At 35.8% G+C, this 26,313-nt stretch overlaps 1 pseudogene; it reads right to left on the bottom strand.

Moving 5' to 3' along the window:
• Nucleotides 1–24,820: 24,820 nt before the first annotated feature.
• Nucleotides 24,821–25,459, bottom strand: LOC125157106 (translationally-controlled tumor protein-like; annotated as a pseudogene).
• Between the last annotated feature and the right edge of the window lie 854 nt (nucleotides 25,460–26,313).

Raw genomic sequence — 26,313 nt, 5'->3', positions numbered from 1 at the left:
ATGTCATTGATCACATTAATTTATTTTCAAAAGTTGAATCAGTCTTGCATACTTGGAATAAATTATACTAGGCTGTGGTGTATATTCTTTTTATACATTGCTAGGTTTTACTGGCTAATATTTTGTAAGGATTTTTACACCTATCTGAATGAAATATATTGGTCTATAGTTTTCCCTTTTTGTAAGGTATTTGCCTGGTTTTGGTATTAGGATAATGCTGGTCTCAGAATTTGGGGGGGAATTATTCCCTCAACTTCTATTTTCTTTGAAAGATTAGATAAAATTGGTATAATTACTTCCTTAAATATTTGGTAGAATTCACCAGTAAACCTGACCCTGGTTCTTTATCTTTTGGAAGGTTGTTAAGTATTGATTCAACTTCTTTGATAGTTATAGGATTATGCAGATTATCTATTTATCCTTGTGTTATTTTTGGTAGATTATGTCTTTTAATGAATTGTTGCAATTCTTCTATGTCATCAGTGTTTTGGACAAAACATTGATAACTATTCCTTCATTATCCTTTTAATGTCCATAGAAACATTTGTGGTAATAATTTATCTTTCTCTCTTTTTTCGTAAGCTGCCTAGTGACTTATAAATGTTATTAATCTTTAAAGAACCAACTTTTGGTTTTATTGAGTTTCTCTCTTGATTTCCTGTTTTCATATCAATGATTTCTGGTCTAATTTTTATTATCATTTTCTTCTGCTTACTTTAGCTTTAGTTTGCTCTTATTTCTTTAGTTGCCTAAGTGGAAGCTTCAATTATTGATTTTAAGATCCTTTTTATTTTTTAATATATTCAATGCTATGAATTTCTCTCTAGGCATTATTTGCTGCATCCTACAATTTTGATAAAATATATTTTCATAATTTTTTTCAAAATATTTTAGTTTCCCTTGAGAGGTCTTTGACCCATGTGTTATTCAGAAGTGTGTTGATTAATATCCAAGTATTTGGGAGGAGTTAAGATGGCAGAGAAGTAGGGGGACTGGAATTTCCCTCTTCCCTCAAACACAGCTATATAGAGGTCAGATCACTTGGAACACCCAGGAAATCAATCTGCAGAGTGGTAGAATGATCTCCACAGGTGGAGAGAGACAGCTTGGTGGGATTGAGATGCATGTATGTGACTTGGGGGAGATAAAACAGCGTAGGCATGGAGGGGAGGTAACCCCTTCTGTGGAGAGACAAAAGGGAGAGAAAGACAATGGGGCTGTGAAATTGCGGTACTGAGTTAACACAAGAGGAAAACCTCTCCAGACCACGGACTGAGGAATGAGAAATACAGAAAGTGCCAGGTTCTATTTTGCAAACAGCTTTAGGAACTTAAGCTCAGAGGTTTCAAAAGTGTGTGACTTTCTCTGGACCAGAGCATACCATGTGTGCACACCATTGGGGGAAAGAACCAACCTTGGGGCACTGTAGTGATCTCAGGGGCACACTGGGAGAGAATAGTCGCCTTCCTTGAGTAATGTGGGAAGAGGATTAATTGCCTCCCCAAGGAAAAAAGACCCTGCAGGTGCCAGCCAAAGGCCTTAATTGGTAGGGCTGAGTGGCACTACATCAGAAAAGGGTCCGCATGTCACAGGGCACTTTAAGACACTGTTTTTTTTTAATTTTTTAATGTTTATTTATATTTGAGACAGAGAGAGAGTGTGAGCAGAGGAGGGACAGAGAGAGAGGGAGACACAGAATCTGAAGCAGGCTCCAGGCTCTGAACTTTCAGTACAGAGCCTGATGTGGGGCTTGAACCCACAAACCACAAGATTATGACCTGAGCCGAAGTTGGATGCTTAACTGACTGAGCCACCCAGGTGCCCCAAGACATTGGGTTTTAATCTGAGCTGAGTGCCAAGAAGGCGCAGGAGAAGGCCTTGGCCCTGGACCAAGGCAAGCCAACTGCCTGTGCTATTCTGTGAGGGCTGCCTGAACAGCGTGGTTTGAGATACCCAGTCCAGGGAAGGAGAGATTGGGGTGTCACCATTTTTCTCTCCAACACCAATACAGTGAGGCTTCAGGGAGCAGCACAGTGACCCCCAGTGGAGGCAGGACCCACTTATACCAAACCCCGCCCCTCCATGCCTGGCAACTGCTTATTTACTGCAGGAAGACTGACCCAACACAGCTTGCCTTGCCTCCAAACCAGCACAGCCACAGGTCCCAGACACCAAGAGTCAACTATTTTTTTGTTTTTATCTGTCTGTTTTTTCTTCTTTTCTTTACTTTTTCTTTCTACCCCCTTCTTCTTTTTTTTTTTTTCTTTTGGAATCAGGCTCATAGTTTCTGATTCGTTTCTCTGGATTTAGCCTTATAGTTCTTTTAGCTCTCTGTTTTGTCTTCTTTTCTCCCCTTTCATTTTTCTCTTTGCATGGGATCACACTTTCCCCCAACCTTGTTTCATTTTTTTTTTCCAGGATTACTTCAACAAACAAATCAAAGCACACCTGGGTGAAGGTCCAAACACTCCACCACTACAAAAAAGGAGAAGCTTTGCATAAGACTGACCAGTGGGATAGAATAGTCAAAATGCAACAACAGAGTGCATGCAACACACTCCAGAAACACTTCCTTAAGTGCCAGACCTTGGACAGTGTATGACCTCTTTTTCATACAGTAGTACTTGCAGGTGCAGGACACATAACAAGATATTAAAACATGTAAAAGACAGAAACCTAGCCAAAATGATGAAATGGAAGAGCTCTCCTCAAAAATAAAAATTCAGGAAGAAATGACAGCAAGACAATTGTTCAAAACAGATATAAACAATATATCTGAATAAGAATTTAGAAAAACAGTCATAATACTAATACCTGGGCTTGAAAAAAACATAGAAGACAGCAGAGAATCTATTGCTGCAGAGATCAAAGGCCTAAGAAATAGTCATGATGAATTAAGGAGCTGAAAAAAGGGAAAGGGAATTACTAGATTACAAGGGGAGAATTTGAGAATTAAGTTATTCAATGAAATGAAAAAAATATCCATATCATAGGAGTTCAGAAGAAGAAGAGCAAGAGAAAGGGGCAGAAGGTTTATCTGAACAAATTATAGCTGAGAACTGCTCTAATCTGGGAAAAGACTCAGGCATCCAAGTCCAAGAGGCACAGAGAACTCCCTTCAAAATCAGCAAAAACAGGTCAACACCATGCATATCATAGTGAAACTGTCAAAATAAAAGATAAAGATAATTTTGAAAGCAGCTAGGGACAAATGGTCCTTGACCTACAAGGGTATGCATATAAGGGTAGTGGCAGACTTGTCCACTGAAATTTTACAGGCCAGAAGGGAGTGGCAGGAAATATTCAATGTGCTGAATAGGAAAAATATGCAGCCAAGAATCCTTTTTCCAGCAAGGCTGTCATTCAGAATAGAAGGAAAGATAAAGGCTTTCCCAGACAAACAAAAACTTAAAAAGTTCATGAAATTAAACCAGTCCTGCAGGAGATCCTAAGGGGGACTCTGTGAGTGGAAAGCAGCAAAGACTACAAAGGACTAGAGGCATCACCAGAAACAGGAAACCTACAGATAACACAATGGCGCTAAATCCATACCTTTCCATAATCACTCTGAATGTAAATTTGTTAATTATTTGTAAATTTGTAAAATTTGTTAATGTTAATTTGTCAATTAATGACAAATATAAACAAAATGTGTAGATAATAATACTGTAATTTTAGGGGACTTTATTACTCCATCTACAACACTGGACAGATCATCTGGGCAGAAAATCAATAAAGAAACAACAGCTCTAAATGACACATTGGACAAGATAGACTAATAGATATATTCAGAACTTTTCATCTTAAGCAGAAGAATATGCATTCTTCTCAAGTGCACATGGAACATTCTCCAAAATAAATCACATACTGGGTAACAGCCCTCAACAAGTATAAAAAAGATTGAGATTATACCATGCATATTTTCAGATCACAGCACTATGAAACTTGAAATAAACCACAAGAAAAAATTTTCAAAGCCCCCAAATACATGGAGGTTAAAGAATACTCTACCAAAGAACGAATGGGTCAACCAGAAAATTAAAGAAGAAATTAAAAAAATACATGGAAGCAAATGAAAATGAAAACACAACAGTCCAAACCATTTGGGGTGCAGCAAAGACAGTCCTAAAAGGAAAATACATTGCAATTCAGGCATATATAAAGAAGCAATAAAGGTCCCAAATGCACAACCCAACCTTACACCTAAAGGACCTAGAAAGGCAGCAGCAAAGAAATCCCAAAGCGAGAAGAAGAATAGAAATAGTAACGATTGGAGCAGAAATAAACAATATAGAATAAAAAAAAAAGAGTAGAATAGATCAAGAGTCTAAGAGCTGGTTTTTTGAAAGAATAAACAAAATTGATAAATGCCTATCCAAAAGAAAAGAGAGAGAGAGGACCCAGATAGCTAAAATCACAAATGAAAGAGGCGAGATCATAACCAACACCACAGAAATACAATCATTAGACAATACTATGAAAAATTATATGACAACAAACTGGACAATCTGGAAGAAATAGACAAATCCCTAGAAATGCACACATTACCAAAACTCAAAGAGGAAGAAATAAAAAATTTGAACAGGTGCATAACCAGTGAAGAAATTGAATCAGTTATCAAAAATCTCCCAAAAAATAAGAGTCCTGAGCCAGATGGATTCACAGGGGAATTCTACCTGAACTTTAAAGCAGAATAAATACCTATTCTTCTCAAACTGCTCCAAAAAGTAGAAACAGAAGGGGAACTCCTAGACTCATTCTATGAAGCCAGCATTACCTTGATTGCAAAACCAAAGACTCCAATAAAAAGGAGAATTACATTTGCAAATATCTTCTCCCATTCTGTAGGTTGCCCAAATGTCCATCGATGGATGACTAGATAAAAAAAAATGTGGTATACATATACAATGGAGTATTACTTGGCAATCAAAAAGAATGAAATCTTGCCCTTTGCAACTACATGGATGGAGCTGGAGGGTATTATGCTAAGTGAAATTAGTCAGTCAGAGAAAGACAAAAATCATATGACTTCACTCATATGAGGACTTTAAGAGACAAAAGAGATGAACATAATGGAAGGGAAACAAAAATAATATAGAAAGAGGGAGGAGGACAAAGTGTAAGAGACTCATAAACGTGGAGAACAAACTGAGGGTTACTGGAGGGGTTTTGGGAGGGGGGGATGGGCTACATGGGTAAGAGGCATTAAGGAATCTACTCCTGAAATCATTGTTTCACTATATGCTAACTAATTTGGATGTAAATTTTTAAAAATAAACAATAAAATAATTTTTTTAAAGGAGAATTACAGTCCAAAATCCCTGAGGAACATGGATGCAAAAATTCTTAACATGATACAAACAAATTGAATTCAACAGTACATTAAAAGAATTATTCACCATGGTCAAGTGGGATTCATTCATGGGCTGCAGAGCTGGTTCAGTATTCATAAATCAATGAACGTGATACATCACATTAATAGAAGGTAGGATAAGAACCATATGATCCTGTTAATAGATGCAGGAAAAGCATTTGACAAAATACAATATCCTGTCTTAAAAAATTTTTTTTAGGGGCACCTGAGTGGCTCAGTTGGTTAAGTGTCCAACTTGGGCTCAGGTCATGATTTCCCTGTCTGTGAGTCCCAGCCCCACATCAGGCTCTGTGCTGACAGCTCAGAGCCTGGAGCTTGCTTCAGATTCTGTGTCTCCCCCTCTCTCTGACCCTCTCCTGCTTGCACTCTGTCTCTCTTTCACTCTCAAAAATAAATAAAAAAATTATTTTTAAAAAATAAGTAGAAAAATTTAAATGTTTTTATTTTTGAGAGAGAGAGAGAGAGAGAACATGAGTGGGGGAGGGTCAGAAAGAGAGGGAGACACAGAATCTGAAGCAGGCTCCAGGCTCTGAGTTGTCAGCACAGAGCATGACTCGGTGCTTGGACTCACGAACCATGAGATCATGACCTGAGCCAAAGTCAGACGCTTAACCAACTCAGCCACCCAGGCACCCATACAGCATCCTTTCTTAATTGTTCAAGAAAGTTAGGACATAAGGGACATATCTTAATATCATAAAAGCCATATTGGAAAGGCCCACAGCTAATATCCTCAATGGGGAAAAACAGAGCTTTCCCCCTGAGATCAGGAACATGACAGGAATGTCCACGCTCACCACTGTTGTTTACCATAGTGTTGGAAATCCTAGACTTAGCAATCAGACAACAAAACAAAATAAAAGACATCCAAATCAGCCAAGAAGTTAAACTTTCACTCTTCACAGATGACATGATACTCTACATGGAAAACCTGAAAGATTCCACCACAACACTGCTAGAGCTGACACAGGATTTCAGTAAAGTTGCAGGATATAAAAACAATGTACAGAAATTGATCATATTTGTATACACCAATAATGAAGCAACAGAAAAAGATAACAGAGAATCAATCCCATTTACAATTGCATGAAAAGCCATAAAATACCTAGGAATAAACCTAAACAAACAGGTCAAAGATGTGTACGCTGAAAACTATACAAAGCTTATGAAAGAAATTGAAAAAAGACACAAAGAAATGCAAAAAACATTACATGCTCATGGATTGGAAGAACAAATACTGTTCACATGTTAATACTACCCATAGGAATCTACACATTCAATGCAATCCAAATCAAAATAGCACCAGCATTCTTCACAGAGCTAGAATAAACAATCCTAAAATTTGTATGGAAATGCAAAAGACCCTGAATAGCCAAAGTAATGTTCAAAAAGAAAACAAAAGCTCAGGCATCACAATCCCAGACGTTAGCCTGTATTACAAAGCAGCAATCATCAAGACAGTATGGTATTGGCACAAAAACAGACACATAGATCAATGGTATAGAATACAGAACTCAGAAATGGACTCACAAATATATGGCCAACTAATCTTTGACAAAGCAGGAAAGAGGATCCAATGCAAAAAAGACAGTCTTTTTAGCAAATTATGCTGGGAGGACTGGACAGCAACTTGCAGAAGAATGAAACTGGACCACTTTCTTAAACCATCCACAAAAATAAACTCACAATGGATGAAAGACCTACCTGTGAGACAGGAAACCATCAAAATCCTACAGGAGAAAACAGGCAGCAACCTCCTTGACCTCACCTGCAGCAACTTCTTACTTGGCATGTCTCCAGAGGCAAGGGAAATAAAAGCAAAAATGAAGTATTTGGACATCATAAAGATAAAAAAAACTGCATAGCAAAGGAAGCAATTAATAAAAGAGGCAACTGACAGAATGAGAGAAGATATTTGCAAATGTCATATAGGATAAAGTATTAGTATAGATCAAAAATCTATAAAGAACTTACCAAACTCAACACCCAAAAAACAAATCATCCAGTGACGAAACGGGCAGAAGACATGAATAGACAGACAGTTTTTCAAAGAAGACAACCAGATAGCAAACACACACATGAAAAGATGCTGAAACTCGCTTATCATCAGGGAAATACAAATCAAAACCACAATGAGATACCACCTCATACCTGTCAGAATGGCCAAAATTAACAACCCAGGAAATAACAGAAGTTTGTGAGAATGTGGAGAAAGGGGAACCCATTTGCACTGTTGGTGGGAATGAAAACTGGCACTGCCACTCTAGAATACAGTATGGAGGTTAATCAAAAAATTAAAAATAGAATTATCCTATGACCCACAATTGCACTACTACACTACTAGGAATTTATCCAAAGAATATAAGAGTGCTGAATCGTAGGGGCACATGCAACCCAACGTTTATAGCAGTGCTATCAACAATAGCCAAATTATGAGAAGAGCCCAAATGTCCATCGACTGATGAATGGATAAAAAAGATGTAGTGTGTATATATATATATATATATATATATATATATATATGCAATGGAATACTACTCCGTGATGAAAAAGAATGAAATCTGCCATTTGCAACAATGTGGATGTAACTAGAGGGTATTATATTAAATGAAATAAGTCAGGCAGAGAAAGACAGATATCACATGATTTCACTCTTATGTGGAATTTGAGAAACTTAACAGAAGACCATGGGAGAATGGAAGGAAAAAAATAGTTACAGAGAGGGAGGCAAACCATAAGAGACTCTTAAATACAGAGAACAAACCAAGGGCTGATAGGGGTGGAGAAAATCAGTGATGGGTGAAGGTGTGCACTTGCTGAGATAAGCACTAGGTATTATATATAAGTGATGAATCACTGGATTCTACTCCTGAAGCCAAGAGTATACTGTATGTTAACTAAGTTGTGAATAAAAAAAATCTCCAAGTATTTTAGGGTTTTGCAGTTATTTTTCTGTAATTCATTTCTAGTTTAATTCCATTATGATCTGAGAGCACAGTTTGAATGGTGTCTATTTTTTTTTTTTAATTTTAAGGTGTGCTTTATGTCCCAGGATGTGTTCTATTTTGGTGAATGTTCCATGTGAGCTTGAAAAGAATGTGTATTCTGCTGTTTGGGATGAAGTATTTTTAAAATGTTAATTAAGTGCTTTTTATTGATAGTGCTGTTCAGTTCAAGTTGTTTCTTATGGATTTTCTACCTACTGAACCTGTCAATTACTTATAGGGGTATCGAGTCTCCAACTATAATAGTGGATTTGTCTCTTTTTCCTTGAAATTTTATCAGTTTTTGCCTCATGTATTTCTTCACTCTGTTGTTATGTGCACATAGAGTAGGGATTGTTATGTCTTCCTTGAAAAAGTGAGCCTCTTATCATTATGTAATACCCACCCCCCTTTATTCTGTTAATGTTTCATGCTCTGAATTCTGCTTTGTCTGAAATTAATATAGTAACTCCAGCTATCATTTGTTTAATTCTATTTTTTAAATTTTTTTTATTATTCAATTATATTCTATTTTTATTCTATCCATGTCTTTATATTTAAAGTGTGTTTTAGACTACATGTAATTGAATCTTATTTTTTCTAACTGATCCTGGAAGTTTCTTTCAATTGGTTTATTTAGACCACTGACATCTAAAGTGATCATTGATATCATTGGATTAATATCTACATATTTGTTACTGTTTTCTATGTTGTCTTTTTCTTTGTTTCTTTTTCTCTTTTTCTGCCTTCTGCTTTAAATTTGTTTTAATGTTTATTTTTGAGAGAGAGAGACAGACAGAGCGCGAGTGGGGGAGAGGCAGAGAGAGAGGGAGACACAGAATCCGAAGCAGGCTCCAGGCTCTGAGCTGTCAGCACAGAGCCCAATGCAGGGCTTGAAGCCATTAACCATGAGATCATGACCTGAGCCAAATTCAGACACTTAACTTATTGAGCCACCCAGGTGCCCCATCTGCCTCCCGCTTTAAATTGTACATTTTATATCATTTTCTCTCTTCGCTTAGTATATCAATGATAGTTCTGTTTTTACTTTTAGTGGTTGCCCTAGTGTTTGCAATATACATTTACAGTGTATCCAATTTCACTTTCAAATAATACAACTACTTCACAGGTAGTGCATGTATTTTCAATTCCTCCCTCTTACCCCTATAACATTGCTGTCATTCATTTCACTTGTCCATAGGCTGTAATAACCACACACACTGTTGATATTATTTTGAACAATCTGCTATCTGTTAAATCAATTAAGAATAAAAAGAATTGTTCACTTTACCTTAGTTTATTCCTTTTCTAATAATACTTTTTTAATTATATATATTTCAGTTAGATAATATACAGAGAAATATTGGCTTCAGAAGTAGAATTCAGTGATTCATCACTTGCATAAAACACCCGGTGCTCATCATAACTGGTGCGCTTCTTCATACCCATCACCTACGTAGCCCATCTCCTCCCACCACCACCTCCCTCCAGCAACCTTCAGTTTGTTCTCTATCATTAAGAGTCTCTTGTGGTTTGTTTCCCTTTCTTCTCTCCCCCCTCTTCCCATATGTTCATCTGACTTGTTTCTTAAATTCCATGTATGAGTGAAATCATATGGTATTTGTCTTAATCTAATTGACATATTTCACTTAGTGTAATACATTCTAGCTCCACCCACATCATTGAAAACAGCAAGATTTCACTTTTTTGATGATTAAGTAATATTGCATTGTGTATGTGTGTATATATATACATATATATATATATATATCACATTTTCTTTATCCATTCAACAGTGTACATTTGGGCACTTTACATAGTTTGGCTATTGTTGATAATGCTGCTATAAACATTGGGGTGCATGTACCTCTTTGAATCTGCTTTTTTGTACCCTTTGGCTAAATACCTAATAGTGCAATTGCTGGATACTAGGGTAGTTCTACTTTTAGTTTTTTAAGGAAACTCCATACTGTTGTCCAGTGTGGCTGCACGAGTTTGCATTCCCACCAACAGTGCAAGACGGTTCCCCTTTTTCCTCATCCTCACTAATACCTGTTGTTTCTTGTGTTGTTAATTTTAGCTATTCTGACAGGTGTGAGATGTTATCTCAATGTGGTTTTTATTTGTATTTCCCTGATGATAAGCGATGTTGAACATCTTTTCATGTGTATGTTAGCCATCTGGATGTCTTTGGAAAAGCATCTATCTTCTCATTTCTTAACTCCATTGTTTGTTTTCTGGGTGTTGAGTTTGATAAGTTCTTTACAGCTTTTGGATACTAAACGTTTTTCAGATATGTCGTTTGCAAATATCTTTTCCCATTCCATCGGCTGCCTTTTAATTTTTTTTTTGATTGTTTCTTTTGCTGTGCAGGAGCTTTTTATCTTGATATATTCAATATTTCATGTTTGTTTTTGTTTCCCTTGCTTTCAGTGATGTGTCTAGTAAGAAGTTGCTCTGCTGAGGTCAAAGAGGTTGCTGCCTGTTTTCTCCTCAAGGATTTTGATGGTTTCCTGTCTTAAATTTAGGTCTTTCATCCATTTTGAATTTATTTTTCTGGATGGTGTAGGAAAGTGGTTCAGTTTCATTCTTCTGCATGTTGCTGCCCAGTTTTCCCAACACCATTTGCTGAAGAGACTATTTTTCTTCCATTGGATATTCTTTCCTGCTTTGCTGAAGTTGACCATATAGTTGTGGGTCCATTTCTGGGTTTTCTATTTTGTTCCATTGATCTATGTGTCTGTTTTTGTGTCAGTACCATAATGTCTTGATGGTGACAGCTTTGTTCTATAGCTTGAAACTTGGCCATTTGCAATGTCGTGGATGGAGCCAGAAGGTATTCTGCTAAGCAAGATAAGTCAAATAGAGAAAGACAAATACCATATGGTTTCACTCATATGTGGAATTTGAGAAACAAACAGCTGAACATATGTGAAGGAGGGGAGGAGGAGACAGGGAAACAAACCACAGGAGACTCTTAATGATAGAGAATACACTGAGGGTTGATGGAGGAAGGTGGGTGGGGGATGGGCTAGATGGGTGATGGGATTAAGAAAGCACATGTAGGGGCGCCTGGGTGGCGCAGTCGGTTAAGCGTCCGACTTCAGCCAGGTCACGATCTCGCGGTCCGGGAGTTCGAGGCCCGCGTCAGGCTCTGGGCTGATGGCTCAGAGCCTGGAGCCTGTTTCCGATTCTGTGTCTCCCTCTCTCTCTGCCTCTCCCCCGTTCATGCTCTGTCTCTCTCTGTCCCAAAAATAAATAAACGTTGAAAAAAAAAATTAAAAAAAAAAAGAAAGCACATGTAATGAGCACTGGGTGTTGTATGTAAGTGATGAATCACTGAATTCTACTCCTGAAACCAATATTGCACTGTATGTTGGATAACTAAAATTTAAATTAAAAAAAATTCCTGATCTGATAAGTCCAAAATTCCTACCGTATCTAAATCTGGTTCTGATACTTGCTCTGTCTTTTGATGCAGTGGATTTTTGTTTTTGTTTTTGTTTTGTTTTGTTTTTTGTTTTTTGGCTTTTGGTATGCCTTGAAACTGACAGACAATATGGGCTAAGGAAACTGACATAAATAGGCCTTTGGTGTGAGGTTTTATGTTTATATGGATAGAAGTTAGACTGTGTATACTGTTTGCAGTTGCTGTGTATGTCAGAGGCTAAATTTTCTTCTGATGTCCTTGTTTTTATCTCCCCTGTTACCTTTGTGTTTCCTTAGAGACTTTTTTTTAACAGAAATATGAGGTTGGGAAGGCATGTTTGTACTGTATGTGATACAAATGATGCACTTACAAGGATATAACATTTAGTTTTTATCTTAATTTTTTAAATTTTTTAACGTAAGTTCTATGCCCAATATGGGTCTTGAACTCACTACTCCAAGATCAAGAGTCCCATGCTCTACTGACTGAGCCAGCCAGGCATCCCTTTTATCTTAATATTTAAAGAGAAATATGCAAACATGATTGTCCATGTTTCTAAAATTTTATTCCATGGAATAGGTCAGCCAGATGTTAATGGGTGTTCCACTTTTAACATCATCTAATGAAACTGGGAAATGTTGTTATAGAAGGCCCTGAAATATTTTGGTTGAAATGATGCAAAGGACTTATGAATAGAAATTAAAGGGGAAGGGAATTTTTTTTTTCAGGATTAAAACAAAACTGATGGGAGAACAAGTAGCTGTAAGTAGGAGGGTTATTATAATTTGAATATACTACGGCTGCTTTACCTCCATAAAGTCAGAAATTGCATCAAAAGGGGGCGCCTGGGTGGCTCAGTCAGTTAAGCGTCCGACTGCAGCTCAGGTCATGATCTCACAGTCTGTGAGTTCAAGCCCCGCGTCAGGCTCTGTGCTGACAGCTCAGAGCCTGGAGCTTGCTTCAGATTCTGTGTCTCCCTCTCTCTCTGCCCCTCCCCTGCTCATGCTCTGTCTCTGTCTCAAAAATAAATTAAAACTTTAAAAAAAAAAAGAAATTTCATCAAAAGAAAGATGGATTATCAACTGATGAATGGATAAAGAAATTGTGGCTTATATACACAATGGAATACTACTTGGCAATGAGAAGGAATGAAATATGGCCTTTTGTAGCAACGTGGACGGAACTGGAGAGTGTTATGCTAAGTGAAATAAGTCCTACAGAGAAAGACAGATACCATATGTTTTCACTCTTATGTGGATCCTGAGAAACTTAACAGAAGACCTTGGGGGAGGGGAAGGAAAAATAAAAGAGAGGAAGGGAGCCAAACCATAAGAGACTCTTAAAAACTGAGAATAAACTGAGGGTTTATGAGGGGAGGGAGGGAGGGGAAAGTGGGTGATGGACATTGAAGAGAGCACCTGTTGGGATGAGCACTGGGTGTTGTATGGAAACCAATTTGACAGTAAGTTTCATAATAAAAAAAAAGAAAGATGGATTAGAAATGGACTTCCTGATGAGGGTGTGAGAGGAAAATATTAAATTATTATTTTGAGAGCATCTAATATTCAACTTTGGACACAATATAGGAAAAGCAGAAAACCATTTAAAGATGCTTTATGTGTCTTGCTTCTTAGAGCTGTGAGGCGTGTGACCCTTTGAATTTCTTTCTCACTCCAGAATTCCATGAAGCTAGGACTGTGGACCCAAGGATGACTTTAGATATTTTTTTTTCTTAAATAAGGCCTGGGATATACACTTTCTTTAGTTTTAATCTGCTGTTCCTTTAGATATTTTTTTTTCTGAAATAAGGCCTGGGATATACACTTTCTTTAGTTTTAATCTGGTGTTACTATACATGAGCCCTATTGAAAGGTGTAGGGGAAATGGGAAGCGTTCTATGGTTCTATTATTAGGTTTAAGTGTTTTAGTGAGCCTGGTTGTGATCTTTATAAGTGCTTCTCAGATTTTGTTTTTCCATTTTAGGTGAGACAGGAAGTTTACAGTGGGCAAGATTTGTGTATTTTCCTCTCATCTGTGACCTCACAAGCATTTTGTACCTTTTTTCCTCCCAAGGTAAGACAGGAATGTTAGATGGGGCTGGAATTGAAAAAATGCCGTTCCCCAGGTGAAGTAATGCTCTTCTAGACTTTTACCATTCATAGTAGGTAGTTATGGAGAATGCTGTGAGTACATTTCAGAATGGTTACTCTTCCTTTCCTTCTGCTGTATCTGTGAGGGAGTACTTCTTGGCTCTTCACCATGAGAATTGAATGGTTTCTCTGAAGGTGAAATCAACAAAAGCCTAACTAACACTATGACACACAGAATATCTCACCCTTCTTCTGGTCCGCACTCAGCTTTTAGTAATTTATCAAAATTACCATTTTAAACATTCCTACCAGTTTATGGCTCCTGTGGATTCTACTTCAGGGGAGCAAATCTCAACTGTGATTTTGAATTTGTCTGTTTTTCCAGATATTGTGGTGGTGATGGTTTAACCTATGAACTTGGTGTTTTGATGAGTCCCAGAAAATCCATATAGTTTTAGTTTGTTCAGCTTTACTTGTTATAAGTTTGGGAGTGATGACTTCCAAGCCCTTTATATATTGCAACTGAAACAAAAATTCCAGATACAGTATTTTTAAATTTATGCTATTTGAAGATAAAGTGAGTGTTATATTTTCTTAAGTATCCACAGGTTTTCAAGGTCTGTACCAAATATTCTAGAATTCACTCAGGTGACCATGCTTAGTGAAAGAGAGCAAAAACTATAACTGGACTGAAACAAATAAAAGTATATAAGTGAAATGTGCCATTTAGCAACAGAAATTTGCCACAAGGATGTTTATCACAGAATTGTTGGGGCACCTGGGTGGATCAGTTACTTAAGTGCTCAGGTCATGATTTCACAGTTTGTGATTTTGAGCACCACATCAGGCTCACTGTCATCAGCACAGAACCCACTTCAGATCCTATTTCCTCCTTTCTCTCCGTCTCTCTCCCTCTCATCCACTCTCTCTCACTCTCTCAAAATAAAGAAAAACTTTCTAAAAAAAAAGAACTGTTTATAATAGGTAAATAGATATAACCTAAACACATGGGTATAAGAAATTTCTTAATTATGACAAGCTCAGAAGATAGAATGCTATGCCAACAATAAATGGAAGTGTCTGTTTCAGAAACATCTTGTCAGCATTGGCTGTTATCCCACTTTTATTTTTGTCAATATTCCAGGTAAAAACTGGAATCCTATTATTTTGATTTGGATTTCTACAATTGTGCATGAACATATCAGTCAGATCATCCTACATTATGTAGCAGTAACAAATAACTCCCAAATCTCAGTAACTTAAAACAACAAAAATAGATTTCTTTTTATTTTATTTTATTTTTTATTTTTTAAAATTTACATCCAAATTAGTTACCATATAGTGCAACAATGATTTCAGGAGTAGATTCCTTAGTGCCCCTTACCCAAAAAATAGATTTCTTGTTCACACTACATATCCAACACATGTTGGTTGGGGGCTCTGCTAGGCTTAGAAAGACCAAAGTGTGAGATTCCCCTTTCTCCACATCCTTGCCAACACCTGGAAAACAGTATGGAGTTTCCTCAAAAAGTTAACAATAGAACTATCCTAAGACCCAGCAACTAAACTACTAGGTATTTACCCAAAGAATACAAAAATACTAATTCGAAGGAATAAATGCACCCTAATGTTTACAGCAGCATTATCTACAATAGCCAAATTATGGAAAGAGCCCAGATGTCCATCAACTGATGAATGGATAAAGATGTGATATATATATATATAATTACTTAGCTATAAAGAAGAATGAAATCTTGCCATTTGAAAGGACATGGATGGAGCTAGTATTATACTAAGTATATACTAAGTATATATTATACTAAGTATATACTAAGCAAAATAAGTCAGTCAGAGAAAGACAAATACCACATGATTTCACTCATATGTGGAATTTAAGAAACAAAGCAGGTGCACCTGGGTGGCTCCATTGGTTGAGTGCCTGACTCTTTGATTTTGGCTCAGGTCATGATCCCAGGGTCGTGAGATTGAGCCCCATGTCAGGCTCAGCACTGACTGTGGAGTCTGCTTAAGACTCTCTCTCTCTGCCCCTCTCTCCCGCTCATAGCCTTTCTCTCTAAAAATAATAATAAAAAGAACAAAGGCAAATGATCATGGGGGGGAAAGAGAGAGGCAAATGAAGAAATAGACCCATAACTGTAGAGAACAAACTGATGGTTACCAGAGGGGAGGTGGCTGGGTGGATGGGTTACATAGGTGATGGGGTAAAGGAGTACACTTCTGATGAGCACCGGGTGTTGTATGGAAGTGTTGAATCACCATATTATGCACCTGAAACTATTATTATTATATGTTAACTAACTCTATTTAAATAAAAAACTTTAAAAAATAAACTGATGAAATAGTCACTATATATAACATTACTTATTACCATGGAATAGGCAGACAGATCATGAGAAATCATACAGTGGCTATTAAAAGTTTCCCCCCCAGAATTGACAAAAATCTTTCTGTTCCACTTTATCGGTTAAAGCAAGGTATGTGGCCATAGCTGTATTTAAAAGGAGTGGGAAGTTCAAGCCTGTGTTTGGAAAATTAAACAGCAGGAAATCTTGGTGAACAACACTGATAACTAAAAAGGGTCTCAAATCTTGCCATTGAGTACTTCAAGTTCAGTTCATTTCCTATGAACTGAACTACTTACTATTTGCTTACTTACTTATCCATTGGGTTTTTCACTCCATTGGTTTGTAACATTTCTTTGCAAATTCTGAAAACTAGTCTATAAATTGCATCTATCTTCTAACTAGTGTTTCCATTATATGCTGTATTTTCACTTGTATATAGTATTTTGCAACAGCTTTATTGAGATACAATTCTTATGCCACACAATTCACCAGTTTAAGGTGTAAACTCAAAAACTTTTAATATATTAAGAGTAGTGAATTCATCATCAAAATCAACTTTGTAACATTTTCATTACCCCAAGAATATATCCTTCAGCTCTTAGCTGTCAGACTCCATTGCCCCTACTCCCAAACCAGAGTCCACAACTAGTCTACTTTCTGTTCTGGATGGTTCATATAAATGGAATCATATAATAGTTATTTGCTGTTGGCTTCTCTCACTTATCATGTTGTAACATGATCAGTACTTCATTGTTTTGCTGCTAAAAATTATTCCACTGTAGGAATATGCCACATTTTATTTAATTTTAATTGATGGGCATTTTGGTTGTTTCCACTTATTGTCTACTATGACCAATGCTGCTACAAACATCTGTGCACAGTTTGCATGGATATATGCATCCATTTCCATTTCTTTTGGATGTATATCTAAGAGTAGAATTGCTGGAACATATGGTCACCATTTGAAGAAATATCAGACTGCTTACCAAAACAACTGCCCCATTTTACATTTCCACTAGTAATGTATGAGGATTCCAATATCTCTATATCCTTGCCAGTACTTACTATTATGTCTTCACATCCTAGTGGATGTGAAGCAGCATCTACTTATGTTTTTTTTTTTATTTGTTTTTCCTGGTGGCTGATGATGTTGAGCCTCTTTTAATGCAATATCCTCCTTGGAGAAACATCTATCTGCATCCTTTGACCATTTTATCATTAGGTTAATTATCTTTTTATTTTTTAGTTGTCCTTATATTATTATGTTGGGACATTTTTTTATTCTAGATTCAAGCCCCTTACCAAATATATGATTTGCAAAATGTTTACTCATTCTGTGGGTTCACTTTTCACTTACTTGATCGTATCTTTTGAAGCACAAAATGTTTTAATTTTGATTATGTCCAGTTTGCCTATTCTTTCTTTTGTTGTGTTTGTGATATTATATGTGAGAAACTATTGCCTAACCCAAGGTAACATATAATCATACCTATTTTTTCCTCTAAGAGTTTTATAGTTTTAGGTCTTATATTTAAGTTTTTGATCAATTTCAAGTTTTTATATATTGTGTGACATAGGGATACAAATTAATTCTTTTTCATGTGTCTAACCAGTTTTCCCAACACCATTTGTTGAAAAGACAATTCTCACCCCACTGTATGGTCCTCTCACCATTGTCAAAACTCAGTAAATGTGAAGACTTTTTTCTGAAGTTTCAATTCTATTTGATGTGTGTGTGTGTGTGTGTGTGTGTGTGTGTGTGTGTGTGTCACAGGCAGTCTTGATTGCTGTAGCTTTGTAGTAAGTACCAAAATCCAATAGTGTGAGTCTTCCAACTTTGTTCTATTTAAGGTTTGTTTTGGAAATTCTGGATCCCTTGAATTTTCATATAAACTTTGAAGCAACTTGTGAGTTCCTGAGGGAAAAAAAAGGAGGCTGTAATTTGGTAAGGATTTCATTGACTCTGTAGATCAATTTGGCTAGTATTTTTTAACGTTTATTTATTTTGAGAGAAAGAATGAGCGCATGTGAGTGGGGGGAGGGGCAGAGAGAGAGAGAGAGAGAGAGAGAGAGAGAGAATCCCAAGCAGGGATGCTCCATATGGAGCCTGATGCAGGGCTCAATCCCATGAACCATGAGATCATGACCTGAGTCAAAATCAAGAGTTGGATGCTCAATGAACTGAGCTACCCAGGCATCCCTGGTTAGTACTGTTACCTTAAAAATTTTGAGTTTTCCCATCCATGAACATAGGGTATCTTTCCATGTGTTTAGGTCTTTTTAAATTCCTTTCAATATTTTGTATTTTCAGTGTATAAATTTTACACTTATTTTTGACTTAAAAATTTTTTTCTGATGCTTTTATATAGTTGTTTTTAAAATTTTTTGTTGATTTGCTCATTACTACTGTATAGAAATACAAATTATTTTTGCATATTTGTATTTTATCATGAAAATTTGCTGAACTTACTAGTTTTAATAGTTTTTTTAGTAGATTTCTTAGAATTTTCTATATATAAGATTAATTCACCAGCAAATGTTAATGGTATTATGAATCATGTTTGATATTGATTTATTTTTTAAACATTATTTTTTAATGTTTATTTTGAGAGAGAGACAGAGAGACAGAGAGAGAGAGACAGAGGGGGAGAGAGAGAGAGAGAGAGAGAGAGAGAGAGAGAGAGAGAGAGAATCCCAAACCAACTCTGTAGTGCAGAGCCTGATGTGGGGCTCGATCCCACAAACCATGAGATCATTATCTGAGCTGAAATCAAGAGTCAGATGCTTAACCAACTGAGCCACTAGGTACCCCTGAATCATGTTAACATTATCATTCAGCTTTATCAAACTTTTTTTCAAATGTACCCACTGATTTCTATCTAACCTGCAATGCAATTTTCTCTCACCAAGAATATAGGTTAAGAAAAGTCTCTAATATATTCTCCTAGTACTTTTATATTTCAAAATTTGCATTTAAATCTTTGAACCAATTACAGTTCATTTTGGGGGAATACATTTTGTTATTTTTTCCCAAATAGGTCACACTTGACCAAATGCCATTAACTTATTATGGTAAAATATACATACATAATATTTATCACGTTAACCATTATTAGGTGTATATTTCAGTTGCATTAAATACATTCACAATGGTTTGTAACCATCACTACTATTTATACAAAGCATTCTCATCATTCACAACAAAAACACCATGCCCAATAAACAATAACTCCCCTTTTCCTCCTCCCCTAAGCCCCTACTACTACTACTAACTACTATTTTACTTTATGTCTCCATAAATTTGCCCATTCTAGGTACCTCACACAAGTGGAAATATGTATTTGCACTTTTGTGCCTGCCTTACCAATAAGCATAATTTCTTAACATCAATCTATGGTGTAGTATATATCAGAATTTCATTCCTTCTTGTGGCTAATTAAAATTCTCATTGAATGTATTTATCAAATATTGTGTACCCATTCATCTGCCAATGAACACTTAGGTTGTTTACACCTTTTAGCTATTGTGAATAATAGTGCAAAAACACTGATATAGACATATCTATTTAAGTAAGTCCTTCCAATTACTTTGGGTATATAGCTAGGGGTGAAATTGCTGGGTCATATGGTAGTTCTATCTGTAACCATGTAAGAAGCTGCCAATCTGTTTTCCACACTGACCACACTATTTTACATTCCCACCAGCAATGTACAAGGGCTCTAGTTTCTCCACATCCTTGCTAACACTTGCTATGTTCCATGTTTATTTATTGGAAGAAGAAACACTGTTAAAATGTCTGTAGTACCCAAAGCAATCAACATGTTTAATGCAATCTCTATCAAAATATCACCAGTATTTTCCTTTCTTTAAAACATTATAGTTTTCCTAGTAGGTATAAAATGGTTTTTCATTGTGGTTTTGATTTGCATTTTACTAATGCCTGAAAATGTTAAACATCTTTTCATGTGCTTATTAACCATTTGTATACCTTCTTGGGAGAAATGTCTACTTAAGTCCTTTACCCGTTCTTAATTGGGTTATTTAATTTCTTGTTATTTAGTTTTAGGCATTCTTTACATGTTCTGGATATTAATCACTTTTCAAATATATCAATTCCAAATATTTTCTCCCATTCATGTTATCTGTTCACTTCTTTGATAGTATATTCTGATGTACAAAGGTTGTTAATTTTGATGAAGTCCAATTTATCTATTTTTGTTGTTGTTGTCTGTGCCGTTTGATGTCATGTCCATGAAATCATCATCAAATTCAATGCCATGAAGTTTTCCTCAAATGTTTTCTTATGAGAGTTTTATAGTTTATTTTTTTAAGAGAGTTTTACCTTGTAGTTTTATCTCTTTTTTTTTTTAACGTTTATTTATCTTTGAGACAGAGAGAGACAGAGCATGAATGGGGGAGGGTCAGAGAGAGGGAGACACAGAATCTGAAACAGGCTCCAGGCTCTGAGCTGTCAGCACAGAGCCCGACGTGGGGCTCGAACTCACGGACCGCGAGATCATGACCTGAGCTGAAGTCAGCCGCTTAACGGACTGAACCACCCAGGCGCCCCTAGTTTTATCTCTTAAATTAGGTCATGAATTCATCTTGAGTTATTTTTTGTATATGGTGTAAGATAAGGGTCCAACTTCTGTATTTTGCATATGGATATTCAGTTTCCCTGCATCATTTATTGAAGACTGTCTTTTCTCCATTGACAGGTCTGGCACCCTTGTTGAAAACCAACTGACTACTGATTTTTTGTTTACTTCTGGGGTCTCTCTACTTTATTCCACTGGCCTATGTATTCTTATGCAAGTACAATACTGTTTTAATTGCTGTAGCTTTGTATTAAGTTTTGAAGTTGAGAAGTGTGAATCCTCCAACTTAACTTTTTTTCTTTTTCAAGACTTTTATGATTATCAAGAACCCATTCCAATTCTGTATAAATTTGAGGATCAGGTTTTCCATTTCTGTGAAGAAGGCTGAATTTTTGTTGCATTGAATTTGTAGATCATTTTGGATACTGTTGACATCTTAACAATGCTAAGTCTTTGTAACCATGGACATACAGTGTCTTTCCATTTATTTAAGCCTTCTAAAATTTCTTTCAGAAATATTTTATAGCTTTCAGCATACAAATCTTTCACCTCTCTGGTTAGATATACTGTAAAATATTTAATTATTTTAGATGCTATTGTAAATGTAATTGATTTCTTATTTCCTTTTGGATAGTTTATTCCTGTTGTATAGAAACACAAATGAATTTTTAGTGTTGTCCTTGTGCCCTGCAACTTTGCTAAATTGGATTATTAGCTCTAATGGCTGTCTTTTGGATTATTTGTGTCTATATGTATTAAAAAAATCATACCAGCAGTAAATACAGATAATACTACTTTTTTCTTTCCAATTAGTATGTTTTTTTTTTATTTTTATTTTTTCTTATAGAATAGCTCTGGATAGAACTTCTATTACAATGGCGAATAGCAGCAATAAAATTTGGCAGTCTTATCTTGTTCTTGATCTTAGAGGAAACCTAAGTCTTTCACCACCAAGTACCATGTTAGCTGTGGAATTTTCACAACTACCTGTTATCATGATGAGGAATTTTCTATTTCTAGGTTTCTGAGTTTTTATTATTAAAGGGTACTGGATTTTGTCAAATGATTTTTCTTTGTCAACTGAGATAATAATGTTTTCTTCTATTATTTCTATGAATGTAATGTATTACATTGATTGATTTTCTTATGTTGAAACATCCTTAAATTCCCAGGACAAATCCCATATAGTTATGCTGAAAAATCTGTTTAATATGTTGTTGGATTTTATTTGCTTTTGTGTTGAGGATATTTGTGTTATATTTATAAAATGTATTAGTTTTTATTTTTTCTTGTAATATCTTTATCTGAATTTGATATCAGGGTAGTGCTGGCCTCACAGAAAGAGTTTTAGAAAGCACTTCTCCAATTTCTTGGAAGAATTTGAGAATTCTTGGTGTTAATATTTCATCGAATACTTAATAGAATTCACTGGTGAAAGTATTTGCTCCAGGACTTTCTTTTTGGGAGACTTTTGATTACTGATTCAATCTTTGTTTTAGGTCTTTTGAGAATTTTTTATTATGGTAAAAATACATAACATAAAATTTAGCATCTTAACTATTTTCAAGTGTACAGTTCAGTAGGGTTAAATATATTCACATTATTGTGAAGAGATCTCCAGAAAATTTTCATCTTGCAAATCTGAAACTCTATACTGATTAAATAATTCCCCTCTCCCCAGCCCATGGAAACCACCATTCTACTTTCTGTAGCTATGACTTGACTACTTTAGATACATTATGTGGGCAGAATCATACATATTTATTTTTAATGTAACTGGCTAATTTTACTTAGCATAATGTCATCAATGTTACTTTTATGTTGAAGCATATGACAGGATTTCTCTCCTATTTAATGTCGAATAATATTCCATTGTATGCACACACACATTTTGTTTATCCATTCATCCTTCAGTAGACATTTTAATTGCTGCTACCTCTTGGTTATTGTGACTAGTGCTGCCATGAACATGAGCATGCAGATAGCTCTTCAAAACTTTGCTGTCAATTATTTCAGATATATACCCAGCAGTAAGATTGTTAGATAATATGGTCATTCTATTTTAAAATTTTTGAGGACCCTCCCTACTGTTTTCCACAATGGTTTCACTATTTCAATACCACTAACAGATCTTAAGTGCTCCAAATTTTCCATATCCTTGCCAAAACTTGTTGTTATCTGATTTTTATTTTATAATAGCCATCCTAATAGGTGTAAGGTAGTATCACATTGTGGTTTTGATTTACATTTTTCTGATGATTAGTAATGTGGACCATCTTTGCATGTGCTTGTTGGTCATTTGTATATCTTCTTTGGCGAAAAGTATATTCAAGCTCATTGCCCATTTTTAAATCAAGTTGTTTGACTTTTTGTTATTGAGTTACAGTTCTTTATAAATTCTAAACATTTATCTGGGAATGCAAGCTGGTGCAGCCACTTTGGAAAGCAGTATGGAATTCCTCAAAAAACTAAAAATAGAACTACCCTATGACCCAGAAATTGCACTACTAGGCATTTATCCAAGGGATACAGGTGTGCTGTTTTGAAGGGACACATGAACCCCCATGTTTATAGCAGCACTATCAACAACAACCAAAGTATGGAAAGAGCCCAAATGTCCATCGATGGATGAATGGATAAAGAAGGTGTGGTATATATATATACTAAGGAGTATACTCGGCAATCAAAAATAATGAAATCTTGCCATTTGCAACTACACGGATGGAACTGGAGGGTATTATGCTAAGTGAAGTTAGTCAGAGAAAGACAAAAATCATATGACTTCAATAATATGAGGACTTTCAGAGACAAAACAGATGAACATAAGGGGAGGGAAACAAAAATAATATAAAAACAGGGAGGGGGACAAAACAGAAGAGACTCATAAATATGGAGAATAAACTGAGGGTTACTGGAGGGGTTGTGGGAGGGGGGATGGGCTAAATGGGTAAGGGGCATTAAGGAATCTACTCCTGAAATCATTGTTTCACTACATGCTAACTAATTTGGATGTACATTTTTAAAAATTAAAATAAAAAAGTTCTAAATATTTATCCATTATTAGGCACATAATAATTTTCAATTATCTTCTCCCCTTCATAGGGTACCTTTCATTCTGTTGATCATGCTCTTTGATTCACAAAAGTTTTTTAATGTTTGATGTAGTCCCATTTGTCTACTTTACCTTTTGTTCCTTGTACTTTTGGTGTTATATTGAAGAAATAATTGCCAAGTCCAATTTATAAAGATTTTTCCTTCTGTTTTATGTAAGAGTTCTATAATTTGGGTTCTTGCATTTAGGTCTTTAATCTATTTTGAGTTATTTTTTGTATATGGTACAAGAGAAGGGCCCCAATTTCTTTTGGATATAGATACCCAGCTTTCCCATCATCATATCTGGTTTTATGTTTGTTTGTTTTGTTTTGTATTTCTTTTTTGTATTTTCTTCCATTTGTATTGGTCTCTTTTTATTTCTTTTGGTAATCGCTTCCATAATTAAATACTTCCATTTGTAGGTGATGAAATGTGTAAGGAATCCACTTCAAATGTTGGCACAGCTATACTTATGGCCTTTCCCTTTACTTGAACTCAGAAGTAAGACTTTTTGTTCTTGTTTTTTATATTCCAGTCCCAGAAGTAGTTTTCACTGTAGAAATTATCTGCAGGCAGTCTTGTGCTTTCTAGCAATAGTCTACAACCAGGCTCTAGCTTCTCCAAGACACTACACAGGATGGATTTAAATATGTATTAAACTAAGAGGAATTCTTTCAAATGAGTTTAAATGCATTTCATTATTATAAACCTACATGACTTTCTTTTTTCTTAAAAACAATGCTTTTCTAAGTAAATCAAGGTCAAAATAAATGAAGAGCTCAAGATGACATCAATCCTATTTGTTTAAATCCCAGCGTTGTGTGGATGAAGAGCAGCAGCCAGTTATGACAACAGGCGATACATCCAAAGCAATAGCCAAATTCCTTAACATTTTTCCATTTCTAAACCATCCTTAAAGAAAATCATATTTGTGGTTACACCATCCTCAAAATAGTCCAGCAGAGCAACCACGCCATCTGGATTCGTATTTTCACCAATAAAGAACTGGTAGTTTTTGAAATTAGCAAGGATGAGGGTGGGTGATGGGTATTGAGGAGGGCACCTGTTGGGATGAGCACTGGGTGTTGAATGGAAACCAATTTGACAATAAATTTCATATTTTAAAAATAAATAAATTAAAAATTAAAAAAATAAAACTTAAAAAAAAAGAAATTAGCAAGGATGTGCTTGATTTGTTCTGTGGCCCTTGTTATATAAGGTTTTATTCTTTCTGGCCTCTGTTCTTCAAGTTTGCCTTTGTTGATTTCATGTAATCTTCAATTTACTTCTTGTAGGCTTCTTTTGTGAAGCTGTTTTCCTGAAAGTTATGTCTCACTGTGCTTTTGGTACATTTGCATTTGGTGCCGTTATCAGAGGCATTTCCACTGATGAGCAAGTCACCAATGTTACCCTCTGTCCTACTGACCATCCTCCCCTCCACCTCCAGGCACAGCCCATCTATGATCTGCAGATCATATAGATGTCAGAGAACATCTCATCATGGCTAATGAGGTTCCAGTAGATGATTACGACTCTGGCTGGAGAAAGATGAGGTTGGCGCTAGCTTTACAGGAACTGGGAGCTCTGAGCTGGTGGTATAGCAGGAGTGGCACTAGTGGGAGGGGGAGCAGGTGGAAAAGCTCCCATCACCACTTGTTTACAAGACAGCCCTTTCACCATTAAATGGTCTTGGCACCTTTGTTAAATATAATTTAACCATATATACAAAAATATATTGCTAGGATCTTTATTCTATTCCACTGCTCTTTTTGTCTGTCTTTATGACAGTACACTCTTTGGATAACTGTAACTTTGTAATATTTTAAAGTCAGGCCTCCAAACTGGTTCTTTTTCAAAATTGTTTTGGCTATCTGAGATCCATTAAGATTCTATATGAATTTTGGGATGTTTTCTTCATTTCTGAAAAAGGTATGTTGGGACTGTGATAGGGATTGTGTTGAATCAGTAGAGAGAGCACTTTGGGTAGTATGGTCATCTTAATAATATTAAACCTTCAAATCCATAAACATAGGATGTCTTTCCTTTTATTTGTGTCTTCTAAAACTTTTTTTCAGCAAAAAAACCCCACAAAACTTCTTTCAGCAATATTTTCTTGTTTTCAGTGTACAAGTCTTTCACTTCCATAGTTAGGTTTATTTCTAAGTATTGTATGGCTTTGATGCTATTGTAAATGAAATTGTTTTCTTAATTTCCTTTTTGGATTGTCCACAGTTCATTTACAGGAACACAACTGATATTTAATTTTTGATTTTGCATCCTTCAACTTTCCTGAATTCATTCTTTGGTTCTATCAGTGTGTGTGTGTGTGTGTGTGTGTGTGTACACAAAATCTTTAGCATTTTCTACATATAAAATCA

The sequence above is a fragment of the Prionailurus viverrinus genome, chromosome X, assembly GCF_022837055.1.
Source record: "Prionailurus viverrinus isolate Anna chromosome X, UM_Priviv_1.0, whole genome shotgun sequence".
Taxonomy (NCBI): Eukaryota; Metazoa; Chordata; class Mammalia; order Carnivora; family Felidae; genus Prionailurus; species Prionailurus viverrinus.
Note: the sequence above shows the minus strand (reverse complement) of the source record. Positions and strands in the feature narration are given on the sequence as shown.